Source organism: Hevea brasiliensis, chromosome 6 (assembly GCF_030052815.1).
Source record: "Hevea brasiliensis isolate MT/VB/25A 57/8 chromosome 6, ASM3005281v1, whole genome shotgun sequence".
NCBI lineage: Eukaryota > Viridiplantae > Streptophyta > Magnoliopsida > Malpighiales > Euphorbiaceae > Hevea > Hevea brasiliensis.
The window spans coordinates 105,669,669-105,687,122 of NC_079498.1; the positions used below are offsets into that span (position 1 = coordinate 105,669,669).

General features: G+C 33.5%; 1 non-coding gene across 1 annotated transcript; it reads left to right on the plus strand.

The window, feature by feature from the left end:
* The first annotated feature begins 16,861 nt into the window (after nucleotides 1-16,861).
* LOC131181234 (small nucleolar RNA R71) lies at nucleotides 16,862-16,968 on the plus strand. The gene has a single exon (XR_009149860.1). It is a non-coding gene; the product is annotated as a small nucleolar RNA R71 (small nucleolar RNA).
* The last annotated feature ends 486 nt before the right edge of the window (nucleotides 16,969-17,454 follow it).

A 17,454-nucleotide genomic window follows, 5' to 3' on the forward strand; every position in this document is an offset into this window, starting at 1 on the left:
GTCTAATTTTGAGTTTGGGGGTGCACATTTTGATTTTTGCTTCATTTTCACATTTTGAGTATAGGAGCATCTCATCCCATTCCATTTACATATATTGTAAATATTTTACATATACATCCTTACATACATATACATAACACATTTATACACACATTATACATCACTTAGAAATTGTACACATTGCACACAAATAGACAAATAGATTCACTCCATTTAGTTAATGCATTGCTCATTTTTAGGAATCATGCATAATGCATTAAAATCATCATGCATTAAAATCTTTTGCCAAATCCCTTGAGTATTGAAAAGCTACCTATGAGAGTGATTTGACTTACCTTTAGTTGGGCTTGTGGATTGAAAGTCTCCTAAGAGGTGCAAGGTTTTGAAGTGTCTATCCCTTGCCTATATCTTCTTAGCCAAAAAGCCACCCAACTAGTCCTTTAGAGATTGGAGTGTTTAGAGGGAGTTATTGGATATAAGGTAGTCAAATGATGTCTCACCAATCCTAGAACAAATTTTCTAAACCTTTCAAGGTGAAATACCAGCTTGTACTTGAAAAGAGAGATGATTAGGCATTCTTTGATTTAAACCTTCTCATTTTAAACCTTTGGCCCTTTTCCTAATTAAAATTGACCCTTGCAAACCCCTTTGAGCCTTTTTACCCCTAATTTTTCTTGAAATCCTTATTGTTACCTAGCCAATGAACCAAACACTCCAACCTTTTTCATAAGAATAATTATTTATAACATTAGGTACATAAAAAAAAAAGAAAAGAAAAGAAAAAAAATTCAATAAAAGGGAGAAGAAGTGCTTGTCATCTTGTAAAAGTGCTAGTATATGTGCTTTTCACTATTGTCATTCAAAATGAAAGAAATCCACCCAAAGTATTAAAAGAAACGAGTTTGGGGGTGGCATTTTTAGGGACAATCATCAAAAGAAAATGCAAGATACAAGTTTAAAGTATCAAAATGTCCCTCCATTTTTATGTGTTTTGTAAACTATGCTAGCACTTGACAATTCTCATTGTGTATTTCGCTCCTCCATATATAAAAAAAAAAAAAGAGAAAAAGAAAAAAAATAATAAAATAAGAAGTGTACCTTATGTTGTCAAGATTGAAAATATTCTCATGCTTTGAATCCTTTTTACCCATCTTTCTTCTTAGCCTCATTTTGAACCCCATGGCCCCATTACATCCCTAAAAAGACCTTTGATCTCTTGATAGTACTTGCTACATTAGTGGAGATGGGAGTAGGGAATTTGCCTATGGGATTGGAAAACTATTCATTCATTCATTCAATTCCATCATTCCATATAGAGACACTCTGACTATTGATTGTCCTAGAATTCCTTTTGAGCATGACTCTCTCTTTTGATTGGTTGGTTTGGGGATTTTGAATGATAATTGACTTGATGGCTAAGCGATGAAAGCTTGGATAAGCATTAGATTCTTTGCATTTTGAAGGATGGGTATATGGATTGCTGGTATGGCTAAAGGTGTGTTAAGTTACTTTAATAGGTGATTTTCATAGCTCTTTGGATAAGGCACCCCTAAAAATTGCATCACACTTTAAAGTTTGCTTGAGGACAAGCAAAAGCTTGAGTTTGGGGGTATTTGATGCATACATTTTGCATAATCATTTAGGTTTAATTTCATAGCCATTTTATTTGATTATTAGTCACTTTTAGCAAATTTCATTAGTTATTTAGTTAGTTTTTCATAATTGTCAATTTTGAATTAATTTGTAATTTTTACTTTGTTTTGTAGGAAAAATGGTATTTTTGAAGGACTGAAAAGAAATTTTGCCATTGAGGAGTGACTTCTACAGCCAAAGATGTCAAAAACAAGTTTTCAAGTGGAAATATGCATTGACAAAATTGCGCATAACTTGCCACATAAGCTATGCAGATCCGCATGAGGAGAAGAAATACTGTTCCAACACCTACCGAATTGTGCATAAGGAGAGTGCATAGCTTATGCAGATTCACGCCTCCCTTATGTAATCTCACGGAAATGTGCATAACCTATGCGCCAAGTCATGCAGTTTTGCATAAGTGAACCAGAAGCATAATGGAATGCATAACTTATGCAGTCCACTTATGCAGTCCCACAAAGATTTCATTAATGAGCTGGCAGAAGATTCCCTCAGAAAATCCCTCCTAAAACACACCATTTTAGGGCTCCATGCCAGAAAATGCTATAAATAGCCCCATTTCCCATTTTAGAAAGGAGGGGAAGCAAATAGAGGAAGAAAAGGAATAGGGGAGGCAGCAGCTGAAGAGTCACAATCATCTCCCACTCCATTTCCAACCAGATTTGGAGATTTCTTTCTTTTCTTACATTTTTCCTACATTTCTAGTGTTTAGTTTCTTGTTTCTTAGCTTAGATAAAAGCTTTATTTCCTTATAAACTCAGAATTTCTTGTAAACATTATGGATAGTGAGTAGTTTTACTTTGATTCTGGAGTAAGGGATGTAATATTTAGTTATTTTTGTGGATTTGAACTGGGTTAGTCCCAATTTAATGAATTTATGAGGTTTAATCCTTTTCTTGTGTGCTTATTCACATGCTTAATGAAGGGTCCCATTAAGTTATGTTCTTAATCCTTGGTTGAAGCACCGAAAGGAGAAAACCAAGTGATAGTTAATCAAGAAATTGGACTTAATTAACTTAGATCTAGAAATAGACTAAGGGTTAAGAGGGTTTAATAGATTGATTAAAAAACCTAATGGGTCTTGGTTAATTTTAACTCCACGAAAGTAGGATTAAGTTAATTAAGGCACTCTTTGTCTCACTCGAAAGAGTTTTCAAAGGATTTTAGAATTAATCTCCTTTAAACCCATAAATTTCATGGATTGGGCTAGCTAGGGAAAATCCCAAAATGACTTAAATATGAACCCTTAACTCCAGAATCGTTTTTCATCAATTATTGCTTGGAATTTTACTTTTGAGTGTTTAGTTTAATCTCATTTTATTAATTTTCATTATTATCAATTTCTTTATTTTGCGAATTATTAAATTAGTCATTGTTTGAATTTAGTTTTGCATTTTCATACCTTATGCTTCAATTTCCTAAATTTCTTTTATTAATTTGATTAAAATACAATTTTAACATATTTTATTTTACATTAAAAATTCAATCATTAACACAACTCCTCGTGGGAACGATATCTTTTTCTATACTACTTGAACGACCCGTGCACTTGCGGTTGGGACACATCAACTACTGGTTGTTCCTCCCATCCATTTGTGGGGGAATATTAAAGAAAGATGATAGATATGATTTTCTATTTTAAATTAGTCCATTCTAATCCCATTTGTTACGGGATTTCTATTGTATCAATTCCTCTTATGCAGGGATTTAGTCTCATTGTATATTTGCTAAAGATACTCATTGTACTCTATATATATGGAACAATAGAAATCAAAGAAGTGTGCAGAAAAGATTAACCAGTTTCTGATCTGTTTTATAAAACCTACATAAAGAAACTTCATACGTTTGTCCACCACAATAATAAACTAAGTAGCCTAGGGCCTAATCGTAGATGTGAATTATTTTCCTAAAAAAAATTGCTTGAAGCAAAAGAATGGATATTCCAAAGTGCTTACCATTCCTTATTGAACATAATATGTTATTTTCTAAAAGGGTAGTTAGAATCATTAGGCTAGCATTCAGAAATGTCATCCCATCTCTTTTTTGGGGTCTACAGAAAGACGATGAAGGGAGTAGGATCCAAATAGAAAAGAGGCCAGAAAAATACTAGAATTTTATGGGCATCAAGATGAAAAAAAATTTCAAAATTTATTATGATCCAACTGATAATGAAACAAGTAAGAATGGCACCTTGTCCTTGTCTCAAGATTCATCAGAATCATCATTTGATTCTCAAATTTCTCTACTTTATGCGCATCGGGGTGAAAAAAAAATCAAAATTTATCATGATAAATGATGATATAAATTAAAGAAATGAGTAAGAATGGCACCTTATTCTGTGACGTGAGACTTTAGGCGCCACCCGATAATCAACACCACCACCCTCAAGAATTCTCGACTGAATCTTTGTGGCTCTCCAAAGATGCCGAGCTCGATTGATTCTTCAACGCCTTCATTGAAGTGAAGGATTGTCTACACCAGTGGTTGTTTCCCAAAAGGCCTGCTTCAACCAGTAAACAGCTCTGTTTGGATGGGGGTGAGGGAAAGGCAAATAAAGGTAAGGAGGGGTAAGTTATACCTTTTTTGGTGTTTGGAAAGAGGTGAGTTAGTGAAGGGTAGGAGTAAGTAAGGGTAAGGCTTACCCTCTCTTATCTCTCAAATCTCAATTTTTCTTATACCCCAAATTGTGGTATAAACAGGGGAAGGTGAGAGCTAAAAATTAATTTATTTTTTATTTTTCTATTGTGTCCTCAATTTTTTATTAAAAATTCAATAATAGCCATTAAAAATAAATCTAGTTTACCAATAGAAACAATATCTTCTCTCTCAAGTGGCCATACCTGATCTATCTACTCTCTCTCATAGATTTTGAATTCTTGCAGAAACAAGATTAGTTTTACCTTTCTATTTAATTTAAATTGTTAAATCATTTGTTTTTTTAATAGTTTACTACAATTTTAATGCTTTAATTATCAACTTTTTTTTCCTAAATAATCTATTCTAAAGAATAAATTTTTATTTAATAGGAAATGATATTTTTGTACTTCTAATAATTATTTATCATTTTTAACCTTTTTTCAAATATAAAAAATATACATTATTTCTCCTTTCCTTTCTATTAATTCACCTCTTTCTAAATATGTGATTTTTTTTTATTGTAATCCTCTTTACCCTTCTCTCTTTTCACCCTCCCTTTAATTACTCTTCCCTCACTCCATCCAAACAAAGAGTAAGAAACCAAGACTGAGAATAAACGTAACCAGAAATTAATAAGAAACGAAAATAATAAGAAAGGTATTCTTTACCAGAGAGCATACTATTCAGATTCTTTATATTTTATAATTAATTAAAATATTTATAATTGACTAAAATATATTTTTAAATATGCGAGTTTAATTTTATAATATTATTAAATATAATAATTAAATTTTATTTAGATTTTAAATTATATTATATAAATATATATAATAAATTAACTATTTAATATTTAATTAATATGTTTTCAAAATATTCATTTATCTAATTTAATTTAATACTTCATTAATTGAATTATTAAATTGATATTTAAATTATATATATATATATATAAGCGCACACTTAGTTTTCATATGGTTCTAATTTATATTACTGTTACTATATGATAAAAGTGAGTTGTGCTGGAACAGTGAAATGTACAGTGATTCCGCAATTGATTTTCAGGAGTTATGAATATAAATTTGTCCTTGCCCATTAGAAATAGCAATGAAAGGTTTTTGCGATCATTCGAACCATTAAATTTTAATAGAACGGTTTCAAGTATGGGCTTGAGTCATATTTAAATTTTACCACACCTAAATCTATTTATGTGAATAGTTAATTAAATGTAAAATATGTATTTTTTATAATAATATTTATAAATTTTATGTTTTATTTTAAATAAAATAGGTTTTAAATATTCTTTGAAATTATTAAATTTTTAAAATATATATTTTTAATAAAAAATAAATTTTTATGTAAATTATTAATTAAAATATATAAAATTAAATGTAATAAATTTGGGATAAATTTAGATAATTAATAATAAATTTTAATCAGGTTTGAAATGAGTTTGAATTTTAAAAAAATTAATCAAATTTAGATTCAAGTAAAATGATTTTCGTAAATATTTTATAAGATATAGACTAAATTAGGAATTAGAGTAATTTTTATGGATATTCTATAAGATATAAACTAAATTAGGAATAGTTATAGGTAGGGTATTGCGAAATCACACTACCCAAATTCAAATCTAATTAATATTTTAAAATATAAATTCAATTAAAATTTATTTTCAACTATCTAAATTCATTTCAAATTTAATTATTATTATTTAAAAAATACTCAAATATATTTAATTTTATATATTTTAATTAAAATTTTACATAAAAAAATTTTGTTAATAATTTATATTTTAAAAATACAATAATTTCATAAAATATTTTAATTTTATTTTATTATAAAATTTTATATAAATATTTCAAATAATAAATACCTAATATATAAAATTTAAATCTATCATAAATACTAAAATTTAAACTCAAATTTGAATATATACGATCTAAATTTATTCTGTTAGTATTCAACCAAATCTGATGCCTAAAATACCTGACCTACTAAATTCTTTTTTGTTGCCCTGTGTTTCGTTCTCCTTCAAGCCCTTTTTTTTTTTATTATTGAAATTGAAAGCACGTTTTCGGCCCTCTTTTATATGCCCCCATGCTGAGGCCCACATTCAAAACGATGCCATCTGGCTTGTTTTTGTCCTCTTTTGACCATGGCTCTCATCCAAAACGACGCCGCATTCATTCTTTACCCATCGCATTCATGTTGCATATAAAAGGAAATGATACAAGCAGAAATCAGACCTCAAGTGAAACTCATGTCAGGTTCTCATCGCCGTCAATCTGCATGATGACAAGGTGGTTCATGCCGTATCAAACTAAACCACCAGTCCACAATTTTTTATCTTTGTCTTTCTGCGAATTCGACTGGCCCCCTGAAAAAGCGCAAATGAATCTCATATGAAAATCAGATATGTAATTTTAAAAACAATAGTTAAAAAAATGAATAGATGAATGGAATAGAAAATATTTCTCAGCCATGCAAGCTCGGATTTCCACTTAGCCTTGGGTTAAGCAGAGTATGCCCGTGACACTAAGAGATCAAGACAATTGATTCCACCGTCTGTCGATCCATGAGGGGAGAGGCGTCATGTGAGGGAAGTGAATGGTTGCATTTCTGCCTCCAGTTGGGAAGAGAATATCAATGACAATGAAAAGCAAAACTGATCGATGAGAACAGAGGCGTGGGTTGGGGAGGTGGATGGTTACTTTCTAATGGGGATGTTTGAAGCCTTTCTTAATGAAACAATTTAGCTTCCATTTTTCCCCCTTTTTACCCTCATTTAATCCATCTTTGCTGCTTTTCTACCTGCAATTTAAATTTTTCATAGAAGATTCATGGCCATTGTATTATTTAGTCAAATTGCATCTTCTGATTGCAGCAATGGAGAAGAAATTGGTAGGAAAATTGTACACGAGAAAAAGACAGGTGATTTCTGCTTCACCTATACAGGATGTAGTAAGTTAATACACCTGGCAAAGTTCATTGAACAAATATACTTATTAGAATTATGACTCAAAATCTTAATGGGATTTAGATAGAGGAATATTTTCTATAATGAGTAGAACTCTTATTTTAGTGTTATTCCTAAATTGAGTAGGACTCATAATTAGATAAGGATTGAGGGAAATGATAGAAAATGTTATTTGACTTTTGCCCATTGACTAGAGTGGCTTTCAGCCCATGAAGTGAGACTGTCACCCATTATAGAGAATGGTTTTGCCAATTGCTGAGGATTTGGCTCTGCCCATTGATGAGAGCCATTTGCTCATTGCAGTGGAGAGAAGCTTCGGCCTAAGGTAGAGTAAGGACATAGAATTCAAAAGGAAAGAATTCTTGTTCAGTGGTGAGAGGGCTCTTGCCCATATAGTTGAAGGCACCCTTTGCAATGTAGTGTTGTAATAGTAAATATATTGGGTTATATCCAAAGGAGACTGAGACGGACTAACTAATATATTTACTATGAGCAATTTGATGTACTGTGAGATCTTTTGGGTGCAATTGGGTTGATGGGTAGTATAGCTATGAGCTTATAATGATGATTTATTTATTGATGATAGTGGAAGATGGCATGCCTGTGGATGTAACTCTATGTTGAGAGAGTGAACCACGTAAATATTGGTATTTTATGTGTTTGCTTTATTTCTTTGCAGTTAACAGGCTTCTGCAGTGCACAACAAATTGATACCACTTGTCAAAAATCACACCCACACAAAATAAGAAACACAAAATTTAACGTGGTTCAGCGTAATCCTACTCCACCAACAAATTCACTATCAAAGAAAAATAATTACAACCATTAATTATTTTTCTCACACTCAAAATCACTCAAACAAAACTCACGGAATTCAACACACCTCTCCACTTTGTGGGCTATCTGCAATACATTCTATATAATGACCAACCAACTATTTATATATATAGACCACTAAAACTTAGTCCTTTTAGGACTCTAATTATTAAATTTCATAATTTAAATTCTACTAAACTTCCTAAATTAATTATATTTTCTAATTCCAATTGAACTTGGACTCTAACAATACTATAGGGAGTACAATAGAAATTAATCAGAAGAAGCCAATAACATAGAGAAATTGTTCATGTGAATGATTAATTTATTTCAAATTAACTGTTAAACACACAAAAAAAAAAAAAAACAAGGCAAATCTCACGCATTATGAGCACAATCCTTAGGACCAAAATGCAGTTGCATATGGTTAGTGTTGTATATAACGCAATGGTCTACCTGTTGTTATGCTCCTAAAATGTTCAATCCTTTTGATGATTTGTATATCTTCAAGCAAAAAAATTTACAGATGCCCAAATCACCAGGTAAATACAAGTTCTCAGGGCTAACTACAATATCATCCCCTTCAAAATGGAATGTGATTCTAGGAAGTTGTCTGTATCCTGCAAATTCTGGCCTCTCGTAGCAAAGGTTGAAACCAAACAATTCATCGACTATGCGAAAGCCAGAATTGCCAGGGAAGAAATCTATCATTGCAACTTTTAATAAACTAAAAGGGTAATCACCAACAAAAGAATATGCACTTCGTGAGTCTACTACAAACCCAAGGCTGCCTCTGGATCCTCTTTCTAAGTAACTCTCAGGAATGTGTAGCCGCTGGCCCGCAAGTCTCAAATCCTTCGGCGTCAAGAAAAAATCATGTACATCTGGATACGTTCTTAACCTCGTTGAATGTAAATCATGTCTTCTTGGTATGTCTGCACCAAATCTTAAGAAACTAGGAGGCTCATGACCATCCTCACTCGAAGATGGGAGACAATATGAGAAATGGCCATCAGTTTAAGACCTTGTTTGATCAATGAAAGAAGAATAAGTTCGACTCACTCCCAAACCCAGATAATCAGCCATCCTATTTTTTGTGTTAGTAATGTAATCAAAATGTATCTGGTCGAATCGACAGCCAAACGTCACTGGAATACTTACATCTAGACCATGGCCAGTACTCGAACCAAAAGCGAATGATTCATGTGCAAGAATTCCTGTAGTTTGGAGCTTGATCTTGATAATCCATGAAATATGTGAAAAACTTATCTTTTGATGGTTGCCGATTCCACCAAAAATTAACTGAAATTACCAGTAATGAAATATTTTCTGAATGAATGCAATAAGTGGTAATCCAGATCGAACCCTAAAGACTGAATTAAAAAATTTCATGCACTTGTGTAATAGGAAAAGAAAAGGTGGGGAGGGGGGGGGGGTTATAACACTAAATCAGAAGAAATCAACTTCAAAAATTAAAGAACTAAATTTAGATATGAAACTCTCAATTTAAAAAAATTTCAGTCCAAGGTAATTCGCATTCCAATGCATGACTCGATCATAGACAAAAGAAATACAATTATCTCTTATTGAATACTTAACGTAGATTTACCAAACAACGAGATAAACCCCTAACTTCCCTATACTCATCAATTCGAGCCCAGCACTCTTATTGACTCTAATTATTAACTGAATTAGTATTAAGCAATCCTCATCAAATTAATAACTGCTTTAAGAATAGGAAGTAGTTAAGCTTGAACAACGATTTATAAAGCATAAATCATTTAATTCACCATATTGTTTCCTTAGGTTATTATCGAAAACTTGGATCATAATCAATAAAACCTAATTGCTACTCACATTCAATCTTACACAACAATTACAAGTTATGAAGATGAACTAGCAATTGATCACATCAAACAATTAACTAATAGGCCTTTTTAACAAATCATTCAATGTATCAAAAATAATGAAATTGAGAAACTATAGATATTCAAAAAGGCATAATTTAAATTAAGAACCTGGTTTCACAAATCATGCATAAAGAACTAGAATCCCTTGAACTGAATTTAAAAACTTAGCCGCTCATGTTCATCGCTTATAAAGAAAAATAAAATAGAGAAATCTAAAACTATGGACGTGAATGGAGAATAAAGGTGTAATGAAGGTGTCAAAGGTCTGAATGAATTGTCTCTGCTGCTGTCAAAGATGATCTTTATAATCAAAAACCTAATCCACAGATAAGAACTAAACTTGGAAAATTTTTGAAATTTAAAAAGATAGATTCTCTGCTCTACAATCATAGCCAATTTTCAGCCACTTCCCTTGTGATTTTGTCTTTGACTTCTTCAGGAAATTTGTAGCTCTACTTCTTACCTTTCCAACGAGTACTCATTTGCCCAAATCGGAGGCCTACAGCCCAAGTTATGGGGCAAAAACTGAAATAGGTTATGTTAGGCAATCCAGCCCAAAATGACGACTTTGTTGTTGTTTTTAATAATTAAAACGACCTTATCTCGCTTCCAGCCCTTCACAACAATTGTAAAGGAGCCCTCTGAGGTTCAAATGGGCCTAAGTTTGCTTCAATTGGACATCTAGAGCTCCAGATATGAATTAAACACCAAACATGGTCTCACAGGTCCATACTAAAAATATGTTTTGGATTCAGGGCTAATTTTGATTGTCTTCGAGGCTGAACTGGGCTTTGGTCCCTCTTAGATGTTTGTAGTGCTCTATCTTAGCTTTCCAACGGATTAAACGACACTCAATTTAAAAACCTAAAACTTAAGTTTCACCTGAAAAACCAAACAAAGGTCAAGGTAAAAAGATGCTAGAAATTTCCCAATTTAATGCCATTATTCCAAAAACTCATTAAGATCATGCCTAATTGATACGAAATGCCTAACCAACTGAATTAAACATTAAAAAAAACACTAGAAATACTAAACGTGATGGGAGTAAAATTAATAAATTATGCACTTATCAAATTCCCCCACACTTATTCCATGTTTGTCCTCAAGCATGACTTAAACTCTCAATCAACTCCACTTAAAAGATCACTTAACTTCACCCTATCACAACATTCTTTAACAAAAGATTAAAAGTTTGAAAGAAAAGGCAAGTAAGGTAATAACTATTACAACAAATTCCATCAACACCATACCAATATATCAACAATTCTCCAACACAAAACAAAAGGTTTGAAATCAATTAAGTTCATACAATTAAAGTTCCATAAAATTTTAAATCAGTACACACCAAAACACAAGGCTAATTTATCAAGGGACAACAATTATAGCTCTTTGCAAATCTTAGGGGAGATAGAAATGGCACTTTTTTTTATTTTTTTTTTAAATTTGAAATTGGTACTTCTCTCTCGTCACAGTTACTTTTTTTTTTTTTAACCGTCACCTTCAGAAAAGTACCTTGCTCATATCTTAGCTAGCTTTTGGCCTGAGAATCGACATGGGGTTTATGAAGACCCTTGGTTACTTTGCTTAACTAAAATAGCGGAGCAATTTTCAAGTTCAGCCTTTTATTTTTCCCAATTTATGCATCTACATATTATAAAATGCCCTGATAGATTAAACAAAGTTCTGAAATATGCATGACACTAGTTTAAAGCACACATAACTAATCATTTCACCATTAAATCAAGCCTAAATGATTTATGTAAGAAAAAAAATTGCTCTATGGTATGAAAAAGAGGGAAAATCCATTATTAAAGTTACTATTACCTTGCCTAAAATCTTAAAAATTCAACCTAAAATAGAAAAGTCGTTTCAAGGACAAAGCACTTCTCTCCGAGAGTTAATATAGAATCATGAATCAAGCTTATGAGAATGAATTTTTTCTTTTTAAGATGTTAATTAAAAAAATTTGCGACAACAAATTTCAAACTCCTCGCCCACACTTACTCCTCACATTGTCCCCAATGTAAAAAAAATGGAAATAACATAAAATAAAGTCAAAGAAAAAGAGGAGAACAAATCTGATCGTGGCTACCAGCCACCCATGGGTTGCTTCCCAAGAAGCGCTTTTGTTTATCGTCGTTAGCTCGACATGACAAAGCTCCTTAATCTAAATAAATTGGGTTACTCAATTTGAGCTTCTCTACTGAATACTCCTGAAACCCCTCATAAAATGGCTTGAGTCTATGATCGTTGACCTGGAACACTTTGTTAGTTCCTAAACTTTGAATTTGAACTGCACCATAAGGAAACACATTAGTAACAACAAAGGGTCCAATTCAATGAGAATGCAACTTACCAGGCATCAGCTTCAATATGGAATTATACAATAAAACTTTTTGCCCAACCACAAACTGCTTTCTTAAAATTAGTTTGTCATGAAATGCCTTGGTCTTTTCTTTATAGATCCTAGAATTCTCATAAGCCTCAAGTCGAATTTCCTCTAATTCATGCAATTGTAATTTTCTTTCCACACCAGCAGTGTCCAAATCCAAATTACAATGTCTAACAGCCCAATAAGCCTTATGTTCTAACTCCACAGGAAGGTGACATAACTTACCAAATAAAAATCTATAGGGGGATATACCTACGGGTGTCTTATAGGCAGTCCTATATGCCCACAAAGCATCATCTAATCTAAGGCTCCAATCCTTCCAATTTGGCTTCACTGTCTTCTCTAGAATGGACTTTACCTCTCTGTTAGACACCTCAACCTACCCACTTTTTTTAGGATGATAAGTTATAGATACTCTATGGAAAATACCATATCTCCTCAATAATGCCTCAACAGTTCTATTACAAAAATAAGTGCCTCAGTCACTGATCAAAGCTCTAGGAACTCCAAACCTGCTAAAAATGTTTGACTTGATAAAACCTACAACAGCTTTAGAATCATCAGTCCTGGTGGCTTTGGCTTCCACCCATTTCGAAACATAATCAACAATAAGTAATATATAAACAAAGCCAAAAGAAGAAGGAAATGGACCCATAAAATCAATACCCCACACATCAAAAATCTCACAAACAAGTATTGGATTCTGAATCATCTCATTCCTATGAGATATACTTCCTGTTCTTTGACATTGCTCACAATTCTTGCAAAAAATATAAGCATTACGAAATATGGTGGGCCAATAGAAACCATAGTCCAATATCTTCCTACCCATTTTTTTAGGTCCAAAATGACCTCCACAAGCATAGGCATGACAAAAAGCAAGAATAGATTGAATCTCATTATCAGGAACACATCTCCTAATAATTTGATTTGAACAAAATTTTCACAAATACGAGTCATCCCACACATAATACTTAGCCTCACTTTTCAATTTCTCTTTCTTAACTCTACTTAAATCAAAAGGCACAATCTTAGTAACCAAATAATTCACCAAATCAGCATACCAAGGGATCATACCTTACAATTTAAATAACTGCTCATCAGGAAAAAGTTCTCACAAAGGAACTGACTCTTCTTGTGTCACTAACCTGCTGAAATGATCTGCTACCAGGTTCTCAGCTCCTTTCTTATCTTTGATTGAAGATTAAATTCTTGCAGCAGAAGGATCCATCTAATCAATCTTGGTTTCGCTTCCTTCTTGGCCAATAGATACTTTAAAGTTGCATGATTAGAAAAGACAATTACTTTAGAGCCAAGCAAATATGATCAAAATTTATCTAAAGCAAAAACTATGGCCAAAAGCTCTTTTTCAGTCATAGAATAATTGTGCTGAGCTGAATTAAGTGTTCTAGATACATAATAAATTACATGAAAGAGCTTCCCAACACGCTGCCCTAAAACTGCTCCCATTGCATAATTAGTCGCATCACACATAATTTCAAACGGCATAGTCCAATTAGGAGCCTGAATAATAGAGGGTGATGTCAATGCAGATTTCAACTTGTCAAAAGCCTCCTTACACTCTTCACTAAACTCAAAAGAAACATCTTTTTGTAAGAGTCTAGACAAAGGTAATGCTATCTTAGAGAAATCCTTAATGAACCTGCGATAGAATCCTGCATGATCAAGAAAAGAGTGTACTTCCCTCACAGTTAAGGGGTAGGATAATTTCACAATTAAATTAATTTCAAACTTAGCCACCTCAATACCCCTATTAGAGACAACATGACCCAAAACAATCTCCTGTTCCACCATAAAATGACACTTCTCATAATTCAAAACAAGATTTTTCTCAATGCATCACTCAAGAACAAAAGTCAAATGATGTAAACATGCATCAAATGAATCACCATACACAGTAAATTCATCCATGAACACCTCAATGCAATTATCAATGTAATCTGAAAATATGCTCATCATACATCTCTGAAATGTGGCAGGTGCATTACAAAGCCCGAAGGGCATCCTTATAAAAGCAAAAGTTCCAAAAGGGCAAGTGAAGGTAGTCTTCTCTTGATGCTCTGGTGCAATCACAATTTGATTACATCTAGAAAAGCCATCAAGAAAGCAAAAATAAGACTTATCTGCTAACCGCTCAAGCATCTGATCAATGAATGGTAATGGGAAGTGATCCTTCCTTGTTATCGAATTCAGCTTGTGGTAGTCTATGCACATTTGCCATCCACTCTAAATCCTTATTGGAACAAGCTCATTATCTTGATTTGCTACCACAGTGACTTCTGATTTTTTTGGCACTGCTTGGACTAGACTCACCCATTTACTGTCTGAAATTGGGTAAATAACCCTTGCATCCAGTAACTTTAAAATCTCCTTCTTCACAACCTCCATCATCTATGGGTTCAACCTCCTTTAAGCTTCCCTACTTGGTTTAGCATCATCTTCTAGTAAAATCCTGTGCATGCACACTGATGGACTTATACCTTTGATGTCAGTTATTGTCCATCCAATTGCTTCCTTGTATATTCTCAGAACTCTAATCAATCTTTCCTCTTAAATCTTTGTTAAATTACTTGAGATGATAACTATAAGCGTTTCATTGTCTCCCAGGTAAACATACTTCAAATGCTGAGGTAAAGACTTGAGTTCAAGAACTGGTGCCTGCACAATAGAATGTAATAATTTTGTGTGAGATACAGGTAAGTCAATCTTTGATACTCCATACCTTCTTGGAATAGAATGTAATGACTGCAATGTCATTACTGCATCTTGAACCTCTACACTTAATGGCTGATTGGTACTAACTTCTTGAATTCCTTGACCAATCACCACTTCTAACTCATCCTCCATGCTTAACTCAAAGACATCCTGCACAAATGTATCAACAACATCAATAAAAAAGACAGAATATCATCAGCAGGATACTTCATGGCATCAAAGATACTAAATTTGACAGTCTTTCCATCAAACTCCATAGTTAAGGTACTATCATCTACATCAATTTTTATCTTGGCAGTTTTTAGGAAAGGTCTTCCAAACAAAATCAAAGCTGACTTTGATGTGAGAGCACTATCCTCCAAATCCAAAATGTAAAAATCTGCAAGAAAAATCAATTCTCCAACCTGCACCAAAACATCCTCAACTACTCCCAATGGGTAAGCATTAGAATGATCAGCTAACTGAATAACGACACTGGTTTCTTTCAATGGACCCAAATTCAAAGTTTGGAAAACTGAATATGACATGACATTAATAGATGCTCCTAAATCTGCCATTGTACGTTCAAATTTAAAATCACCTATTCTGCAGGGAATAGAAAACGAACGTAGATCCTTACACTTAGGGGGTAATTTTCGCTGAATTAATGCCAACACATTTTCCCCCACACTAATCTTCTCATTATTCCTCAACTTGCGCTTTGTAGTGCCTAATTTCTTAAGGAATTTAGCATACCTAGGAACTTGTTTGATCGCATCAAGTAAAGGTATATTAACCTCTACCTTCCTGAAAGTCTCCAAAATTTCTTTCTCTTATTCTTCTTTCTTAGTCTTAGCCAACCTATAGGGGAATGGAGGAAGAACAGAGTTATTAACCTTATTCAGTTTAGGTTCAGTATTTACCTCAACTTCAGGAACTTCAGACTCTTTTGCTCCTTGCTTCTTCTTTTTTATTAACTCATGTGGAGTCTGGTTATCAACTTTTTTCCCACTCTACCATACTATAGCACTCGCATTTTCTCTGGGATTCATGACTGTTTGTGATGGAAGCTTTCCAGAACCTTGAGCTTCAAGCTTACTCACAGATGAAGCTAACTAACCAATCTGCCTCTCTATGTTTTGAATGCTATTTCTGGTCTCTTGTTGAAACTATTGTGCATTGCTAGCCAAAGCCTTAACAATTTCATCGAGTGACATACCTTGATTTGAAGGAGAAGGAGGCAGATGTGGTTAATTCACTTGTGGTCTCTACTGCTGATATCGGTTTTGTACTGGTTGATTCCCATAACTCAAATTGCGATGATCTCGCCATCCCGGATTATAAGTATTAGAAAAGGGGTCATACTTGCGTTGTGGTTGTCCATAATTTCCTACTGCATTGGCATATTACATTAATTCATCCTCTTGTAATGCAGGACACATGTCAGTAGCATGACCTGAACTCGAACAAATTGCACATACCTTAACAGTTTGAATGTTCCCTACAGCCAGTTGCCTCACCAAAGAAGTTAAATCAAAAATCTGTTTCTTAAGGTTAGATGTACTTACCTTATTAACCTTCTTAGGTGTGTGATCCATTCTCATTCTAAACTGCTGAGAGTTTGCTGCCATGTTAGCAATCAGCCTCCTTGCTTCTTCTGGTGTCTTGTCAACCAAAGCTCCTCCACTAGCAGCATCTATCATACTGTGATCCATTGGTAGAAGTCCCTCATAGAAATACTGAATCAAAAGCTGCTCACTTATTTGATGATGGGGATAGCTTGCACACAGCTTCTTAAATCGCTCCCAATACTCATACAAACTCTCTCCATTGTACTTCCGGATGCCACAAATTTCTTTTCTTATGTTAGCGGTACGGGAAGCAGGAAAATACTTCGCTAAAACAATCTGCTTCATCTCATTCCATGAATTTACAGATCCAGACAGAAGGTAATACAACCAATCCTTTGCTGCACCTTCCAATGAGAAGGGAAAATCTCGAAGCTTAATCTGCTCCTCATAAACTTCTTGAGGTTTCATGCTAGAACACACAATACGAAATTCCTTTAAATGCTTATGTGGATCCTCACCTGAAAGACCATGAAACTTAGGCAATAAATGGATTAGTCTAGACTTTAACTCAAAAGCAATAACTCAAAAGCAACATTTAAAGCAGGGAATTGAATACACCAAGGCTGTTGGTTTAGATTAGGAGCAGCCAAGTCTTTCAAAGTCCTAGCAGCCATGGTTTCATTTTCTAAATTTGAATCCGAACTTAATTCCCTTGGAGATTGGACTCTTTCAGATGTACTCGGAATCTGCTTAGTTTGCTTAGCCAATTTTCTCAACTGTTTA